Source organism: Eucalyptus grandis, chromosome 9, assembly GCF_016545825.1.
Source record: "Eucalyptus grandis isolate ANBG69807.140 chromosome 9, ASM1654582v1, whole genome shotgun sequence".
NCBI classification, from domain to species: Eukaryota; Viridiplantae; Streptophyta; class Magnoliopsida; order Myrtales; family Myrtaceae; genus Eucalyptus; species Eucalyptus grandis.
Window position 1 is genome coordinate 9,853,678 of NC_052620.1, and position 8,553 is coordinate 9,862,230.

The 8,553-nt window shown below is 40.5% G+C and overlaps 1 pseudogene; it reads left to right on the top strand.

Moving 5' to 3' along the window:
* Nucleotides 1-3,183: 3,183 nt before the first annotated feature.
* On the top strand, nucleotides 3,184-6,329 carry LOC120288125 (annotated as a pseudogene).
* The last annotated feature ends 2,224 nt before the right edge of the window (nucleotides 6,330-8,553 follow it).

The window sequence follows — 8,553 nt, forward strand, 5'->3', positions numbered from 1 at the left end:
CATGGCAAATTGATGGCCATGCCTAGAAAAGGAAAGGATAAGCTTTTAGGAAATTCTAAAGTAAACAGCTAATCTTATAATTAGCCTCAGTTCCTTTTTCAAGTAGTTTCCTTTTAGGATAAAACACTAACATCAAATTTCGCTACTCGATGGCCCCATTATTTGCCATTTTCCTTGCAAACTCATAATGGAGTGGCTCGATTGTATGAAAAAAGCAAACTTAATTAAAGAAAAGTCAAATGAGATGCAGAATGACAACATTGCATTTCACATGGAAAGACAGAAGTTGCGGTCCCACGACCCTTCATCTGCTAAGCACCACAAATCTGGATCACTTATTTTGTGATGATGACGGGACTGATAGGTGCATCTGTACATTGTACAAACACGGAGAGATATGGAATCGCAATTCGTCATTTATAATGTAATACATAAACGTTGTCCTGTTCAAAGCCAACAAATGTCCACATCCTGAAGGCCCCATAAGTTTAGTAGAATCCAAAAAAATCCTGACCCAATCTTCCCGGGTGGCCTCGCTCTGGTTTGACTCTTTCTCCCCTCAATTTTATATTATTTTTAATAGGTCTCCTCTCCATTTTATATTGTTATTCGTGAAGATTACTCTTTAATAAGATGGCTTGACAACGTTTTAATTTATAATTATTGGAGGTGAAACCGAAATTATTAGAATACTTATGCCGGCTTCCACTGTATATCTTTGCTATAACCTATTTGTTTGGATTAATATTATGAAAAATCTCAAATTGACATATTTATAATAAATTTACCTTAAACTAATTTTATGACTACTAAAACCCCCCAAATTAATATAGATGTGACAAATTTATTATCTTTTAATTTTCATTTAATTTATATCCAAATTGTTGAGTTGAATAATACGTAACAGTTAACAAATCTATCAGTTTGGGTTTTACCCTTCGTTTATTATAGGTATATTAATTTGTGAGTTTTTATAATATTAACCAAATTTAATAGAAACATTGGAAGGCAAATTTGTTAAAAGGTATTAGTTTTGGGTTTTTTTTTTTAATCTTTAAAATGTATTAGTTTTGGGTTTGGTGATCAAAAAATTAGTTCGAGGGTAAATTTATCATAAATGTATTAGTTTAGAGTTTTTCATGATATTAACTGTACTTGTTTTGACTACATGCACCCAAATCATTCATGCTGATATCCCAACGGAGGTATTGATTGGGTTTTCATATTTGTGGCTCTTCTTTCTCTCTTGAGATGAGTTGGAAGAGTCTGGAATGTGGGAATTTTTGGATTGTGAGAGGGCAATATAATATATAACACACAGTGTATTACCTTAGCATGACTAGGTCTGAATCTCAATCGAGAATCATTGGTGATTTCTCCTTTGGAGGACAGCTCAATGGATTTGATGGTGACAAAGTATGCTGCTATTGGTGATTGGTTAATGGTGCTTAATAGTAATAGTTTCCATGCGATCACCTAAGCCATCGTCTTCTCATTAAATTCTCCTCCAAAGCAAAAGTCACCTTTGACTTCTTGATCAAGAATTGAAGTAATTCAAGTTGAATCCTTAATGGTTCCTCTCCGTTTGTCGAGTGGAAAGTGTCACAAGTCCTTTGATCCGGGCTTGTCTAGGATGATTTCTAGACAATGCCATCTCAACTACCTGTATTGTCTGCTACTGCTTAACTAGATAACTTACAAAGTTCTTTAGCGAGGTTCCACTACCCAGACCCTTCTATCTCGACAGTCCTTTGATGTTTGCTGTTTGTATCATTGTTGATCAATACACATCAGTAGAACACTTTTATCATGACCAGCTTTCTTTCTTACTTACGAACAATCACGCAAAAAGGGCTTGCGCGCTTCATAATCAGGACATTATGCACTTAAGTCGGCTAATGTACTGCTCGTGGTCAAGGCTAATACACCGCACACATGAATTGAGCCACCGTCTCAGACTGTGACAAAAGGGCTTTGTTAACTCAGGCAAATAAAAGAGTTTGTCAATGTCAATACATTCTCTGTGTGTGCGCGTGGTTAGTGTAATCAGTGTATTAACCCTCGAAAGCATTTATCATCATTATTGGAAAGTTTGTATACCAAATCAATTGATAGACTATTACTTAAACAACTATTTTCAATCTATCTTATTGGTTGATATACTAATTATGAAGACCGATATTAATATGGTTAAGCAAGAGGTGACCAATTTCTACAAATATAAAAGAGGTGGTCAATGAAAGGGCGAATGGTTAGCTTGAGAGGCAAATCGACGAGATCAGGCAATGTCATTACACCAGACAGTTGGCCTACCAAACCTTGGCTTAGACTTGATCTGACTTGAACATTTTTGTCTTACCAGCGGGATTGGACAATACGTTAGACCTATTGTTTGTCCAGCTCAAGCTCATCCAACGCCCCCTTCTCACCATTAGCACTAGTCATAGGAGTGTGATCAATCGAGGAAGGGAAGACAAGGAGGCAGTTGAGGGCGGATACCCTTGATGAAGAACTAGGTGTAGTGAGCCACAACAATCGAGAAGATAAACATGGACCGAGTAAAGACAAGATCGAATTTTTGAAAAAAATAAAAATGATGGGGGCAATATCAAAGGAAAAAAGTTCATTAACTTTACAAGTTTGTCTTTCATAATTGCTCAAAGCCTGATAGGCAACCTTCCAGTCTTGCTAAAGCCAACATTTTTCCCAAAATGACTGAAAAGAATTCACCAAACACTTCAATTGTTTTCCCGAAGATGTTCGAAAGGCTAAAGCACTTTTGGAAAACTAAACCAAAGCAACATGGACATTCTCGTACACACACGATGCGGTAGGACCACTCGTCTCCTACCATTCCACGCTCAGTTACATTCTCCTCCAACTGTTCCGATAGTGTCCTCAACTCTCCGCTGACCCCATGAACGCGTCTCCATCTTCGAATCTCCTTCTCACATCGCTCGAATCATCGCTTCACGTCTCCACCCACTCACTATTTCTAAGACCCATTTTGCAGTTCCGCAGGCCGTTCCCCAGGAGCAGAGTCGCCACCGTCTTCTCATTCGTCTGTCTCTCGGCTCTGGGAATCGCACGACCTTGTTCTTCGTCGTTTCAATGGCTGCGAAGGTCGGGTCCTTCAGGCACAGCTTCTTGGAGAGGAGCAAAGAGGCTCCTCTCAGAAAAAGAATACTCTGACTTCGGCATGACCGACGCGGATGGGAGCGATTACGGCGTCAAATGCAGGTGCTTTAGGTCGATTTCGGATTGGGTTGTGAACTGCTGGAATGGGTTGCAGGATGTCGTGGTTAAGCTGTATGAGATGGGCCGTTCCGATCCTCGAAGTTCGTCTTCGCCGTGAAGATGGGCTTGTCTTTGGCCCTCGTTTCGCTGGTTTATCTTCTTTAAAGAGCCGCTCGCGGATGTTAGCCAGTACTCCATCTGGGCGATTCTTACTGTCGTTGTGGTTTTGAGTTCAGCGTTGGTATTATCTTTGTTTGTTTCAGCATTTTCCCTTTCTTTGTTTTGCCCTGTTTTTTTGAAGAATATAGTTTATTGTTCTTATGAATTAATCACGCTGTTTCATTTTCCAAGTGTGTTGTGTTCATGTTTTGCTGTTGAAGAACAAGGGAAGATAGTGAGGTTGTTGTTTTGATTTCAATCCTCAGGCGCAACTCTGAACAAGGGATTTAATCGGGCTATTGGGACATTATCAGCTGGAAGTATTTCTCTCGGCATTGCAGAGTTATCGGCCAAGACTGGTGATTTGCAGGAGCCTATTCTTGTATTCAGTATCTTTATAGCAGGTTAGCATAGTTGGATTCGAGTTACTGAATAGCTGATTTAGATTCTATTTCCGCAGTTGATGCCTTTGCAATATGTCTTATTCTGATCTTATGATGTTATTTGCCATATGTTATTCAGGATTTTGTGCCAGTTATGCTAAGCTTTACCCGACCATGAAGCCATACGAATATGGGTTTCGGGTGTTCTTGTTGACTTACTGCATTGTCATGGTATCTGGGACTTCTTCAACATTTTTTCGAAACAGCTTTTTACCGGCTAATGCTCATTTGCTGTTGGAGCTTTCATATGTTTGGTCGTTAATACGTGTATCTACCCAATCTGGGCTGGGAGGACCTGCACAAATTGGTTGTCAAGAATTTCAAGGGTGTGGCTACTTCCTTGGAAGGTTTGATCAATTTCCCTGTTTCTAGTATGATGGGTCAATATTTTCTTTTTTTCTCATTCAATTACAGGTGATTTTCATTCTTATCAATGAGGATTGATTTGCATCACACAGCCATTCAACTTTAAAGTTTACCACTCTGTCAAATTACCGTTACATTCAAAAAGCCAGACGAAGATATGCTTTTAGAGTTTGATTGCTAGCACTAAACTTTTGACATTGCTTCAGTTTTTCGTCTGAATATATGATTGGTGGCAGTGACGGAAATCAAAGTTCAGTGGAAAAAAATGGAAATAGCGCTAAAAGATTCAATGATCAACGTGGATATTTGCTCCTGATTTTGTATGATTACTAAACAAAAGAGTTCTGCGTGCTAATTTGTATGGCTAATTTATTCAGGGTGTGTTACTGGATATTTGGAATGTGTGGAATATACGAGTTCCTTGAAAATACTGACATACCAAGCTCTGGATGACCCCCTTTACAATGGTTACCGAACAGCTGTACAATCTGTCGGTCAAGAGGAATCACTGGTATGCTCTTTCCCCCTTCTTTTAATCAGTTGGGAATCATAACCGACCTTTTCGTAATATGCAGTTAGATTTTGCGAGATGGGAGCCACCTCATGGCCCGTACAAGTCATTTAAATACCCTTGGAGAGCTATGTGGAAGTAAGGTGGAGCTCTGAGGCATTGCGCTTTCATGGTGATGGCAATGCATGGCTGCATTCTCTCCGAAATACAGGTAATATTGTGCATTCTTGTTCGACCTCTTCTGATATTTTAATGATGATGCTGCTTCAGTGGTTGATTGCGTCTGACGTGGTTAACTGCATGAATTCTTTAGCCCGTGTTTGTGTGGCGTCTTTCTCCTCTGAGTTGCACTGTGTCTCCCATTTTGTGCTATGATGTCAAATGAGCAGCTTAATTCTGATGGGGTCTATGACTCTGGAGGGATGATTTCCATTTGCTGCTTAAGCATACCTGCATTTTCAGTTTATTCTAATGCCATCTCTTTGGCAAGTTGATAATCATTAGGAAAAAATTCTATTGGGTCCTTAATTTTTGAAGGCTCCGGTAGAAAAGAAAAGGTTTTCAGTGATGAGCTTCAAAGGGTTGGCACTGAAGGAGCTAAGGTATTACGAGAGCTTGGAAGCAAGGTTGAACGGATGGAGAAATTAAGCCCTGAAGACATACTCTTACCAGTGCATGAAGCAGCCGAACAACTGCAGATGAAGATAGATGAGAAGTCGTACCTCCTAGTTAATTCACAGAGCTGGGAATCCACATTGCCGCCCAAGGAACTCGAAGATTTGGAGAACTTCCAAGATTCTAAAGATGCTGAAAATAGACAGACGGTGATACATTCGTTGAGTGATATTTGTTGGGAACCACAGCTCTCGAATGTGGCTGTCAATTCACCGCTTCCTGAGTTTGTGTCCTCAGACAGTACGATCAAAGAGGCGTCATTGGCCACGTCTCGTTTAATGCAAATCCTTCGCCTAATGAACTGGAGTCGAAAGTATATGAGAGTGCTAGCTCCTTATCTCTAGCAACATTCTCCGCTTCACTTCTCATTGAGTTTGCCGCGAGGCTTCAAAATCTCGTGGATGAATTCAAAGAGCTTAGTGAGAAGGCAAAATTTCAGGGATCCAGAGCAGCAGCTGGTGCCCAATGAAGACGTCGGCTTCTGGAGTAAGCTTCTGAGGCATTTCAGGTCCAGAAACTGAGACAGGTCAATCTTACTTCCAGGTCGTATTTGATATAAAGTTTTGAATTTTGTGAGTGTGATCAGATAATACATGGCTTTGCCTGTGTTTCCATAAGAACGGAAACTAAGGTTGTGCCAAGAGGCCATCATGCGGGGGTCTCTTCCATGGTAACATAAGTTGGCTATTGGTGGGATTGTTTTTTGTCGCTCCCTGCAATCATATAGTAGGTTTTGTTGAACTTGAACTTATGAGCAGAGCACGTATGTCGTGAATATGGTTAATTTGCTTGACCAGATGATTGAATCGGCTTTGTCTTGTCAAGCTATCAAGGTGAACAGAAACTGAAGAATGAAAGGATGGTACCAAAAAAAAAAAAACAATTATGTTTCGGAGCTTGCTAAAGAAAAATAGGTAAGAAGGGAAAGCATCTGTTTCCATTCGTTCTCATTAATTAGAAGGATTTCGTTGAAGGAGTGATCCTTTTCTATGGTAATCTCTGCTTCCTGTGCTCTGGATATTTCACAAAAGCGGTTCCATAAACATGTGCTTTTGCACTTTTCTTGGACCAATTTTTGTCGCGGAACTAATTAGATGCATCGAGGAGAATGTCTCTGTTCTCTAAGTGGAATTTGTTAGATGGGCTACTGAAAACCCGACGCATATTATTTTCGCACTCCCTGGATCTGAATTCAGTAGATCGAAAGTTATCATGTTAGTTCTCTCGCGTTTTTGCAGTGCCAGAAAGACATTGCATGTGGCTTGGTTTCTTCATGAGTGGCAGGTGAGCTCCAACATGAATTTCTGCTCATGGTAGTCTGCTACATCTGAAAACTGCAAGAACGGTGGAATTTTTTCAATTAAGTTAACCTTCTGTCTAAATTATTTCAAAATGTCCAGGGTCACCATCACTTTAACATTGAAAAGAAGTCTCGCAATCAGAACGAAACCACTATCTTAACACGAGCGATGTCTTCTTCTTTTCTGAGTTCTCAATTCAGACCCCATGAAAGTGACTCGAGTGAATGATTGATAGTTCTGCCGCAAAAGAGGACGACGAGTAAGTTTTTCCTCTTCTGTTCTACTTGTCATTGTATGGATTTTTCCGGGGCGAGTAACCTGAAGATCGCCATTGGGGGAGGATCGAGTGGTTGAAAGGATCATTTTCTGCGACTGAGCAGAGAGAAAACCATCCATCAGTTTTTGCTGGTCTGAAACGTACAGAACAGAGCACATCAGACACCACAACATTTTTTCAGCTTGTCGCTGTATAGGACATTATAGAAAGAGACAATCTTCCATCCATACGCAGGCCCACTTAACCTCACGTCCTTCTGACATTAAAAAAAAAAAAAAAGCCTCACGTCCTAGCCCCTTTTACTAATTACAATTATTTTTCAGCACGTTAACTAAAAATTCCCTTGAAAAACTAATTGCTTCTTAAAAAAGGCAGACCACGGGGATTGCTAACATTTCACATGAAAATTACTAAAAAATTATAAACTTATTATAATTATACAAATTTAGTTCTAACTCTTTCTTTTTTTGTTATTTTATCCTAAGGTAGCATGGAAACAATTACTGTTTCTTTTTTTGTTCCTTGTGAAAGAAAAAAAAGTGTTTACTGTTCCAGGAGCGATTTTGAACAAAAGAACGCGTTTGGTAACGTTTGGTCAGGGAATAAAAATGAATAGAAACACGTTTGGTAAATTTTATTCTTTTTTGTTTCTTTTAATTTTTAAACATTTTTATTTTATTATTTATTTTTTCCTTTCTTTTTATTTTTTTTCTTTTTTTCGGCCGGTCGGCCTTCGGCGACAGTGGCCGACGGCTGACCTCGCCCGGCCAAGGCGAGGCTCGGCGTCGCCGGCGCGGGCGAGGCCCGAGCCTCGCCTTGGGGGCGAGCTCGGGCTCGCCCGGATCGGCGGCCAGCAGAGCCTCGCCATGGGCCTGGGCGAGCTCAGCTTCGCCGCTCGGCCTCGCCGGATCCGGCGAGCCGAGCTCGCCCGGCCAAGCGGGCTCGGCCTCGCCCGCCCGCACCCGCGTTAGCCGAGCCTCGGCGGCCGGTCGCCGGCCATGGCAGTGAGGCGGCGACCGGCGAAAAAAAAAAGAAGAAAAAAAGAAGAAAAGAAGAAGAGAAGAAGAAGAGAGAGAAGAGAAATGTTTCTTCAAGAAATGTTTTTGGGCAAAAACAACAAATTGTTGTTTCTTTTTTTGTTCTTATTTCGTTCAGAAACAAAAAAATAAAAAGAAACCTTGAAACGCAGCAAACGCGTTTGTTCCTTTTTGTTCAAGAACACTTTCAAATGCGAAGTGTTCGGAAACGTTTCTAAACGTTTCCATGCACGCCCTAAAAAGCTAGTCCATTAAGCCAATTATGTCTGATCGACATTATATGTATAATTTTTAATAATATTTACTTTTTGGATTTTTTTATTAATTTTTTTCCTCTTTTTCTTTCTTGCTTCTTTCCCCATAGTGGCTGACGAGGCTTTTAGGCGAGGCTCATCGGCCACTAGGCGAGGCCATGGCCTGCCCGCCGGAGCCTTGCCGGCTACTATGGGGAAAAGAAGCAAAACAAGGAAGAACAGAAAAAGGAAAAGGAAAAACAAACATAAAAAAAAAAATGAAATATTCTTAAAATGTCTACATTAGTCGGGTG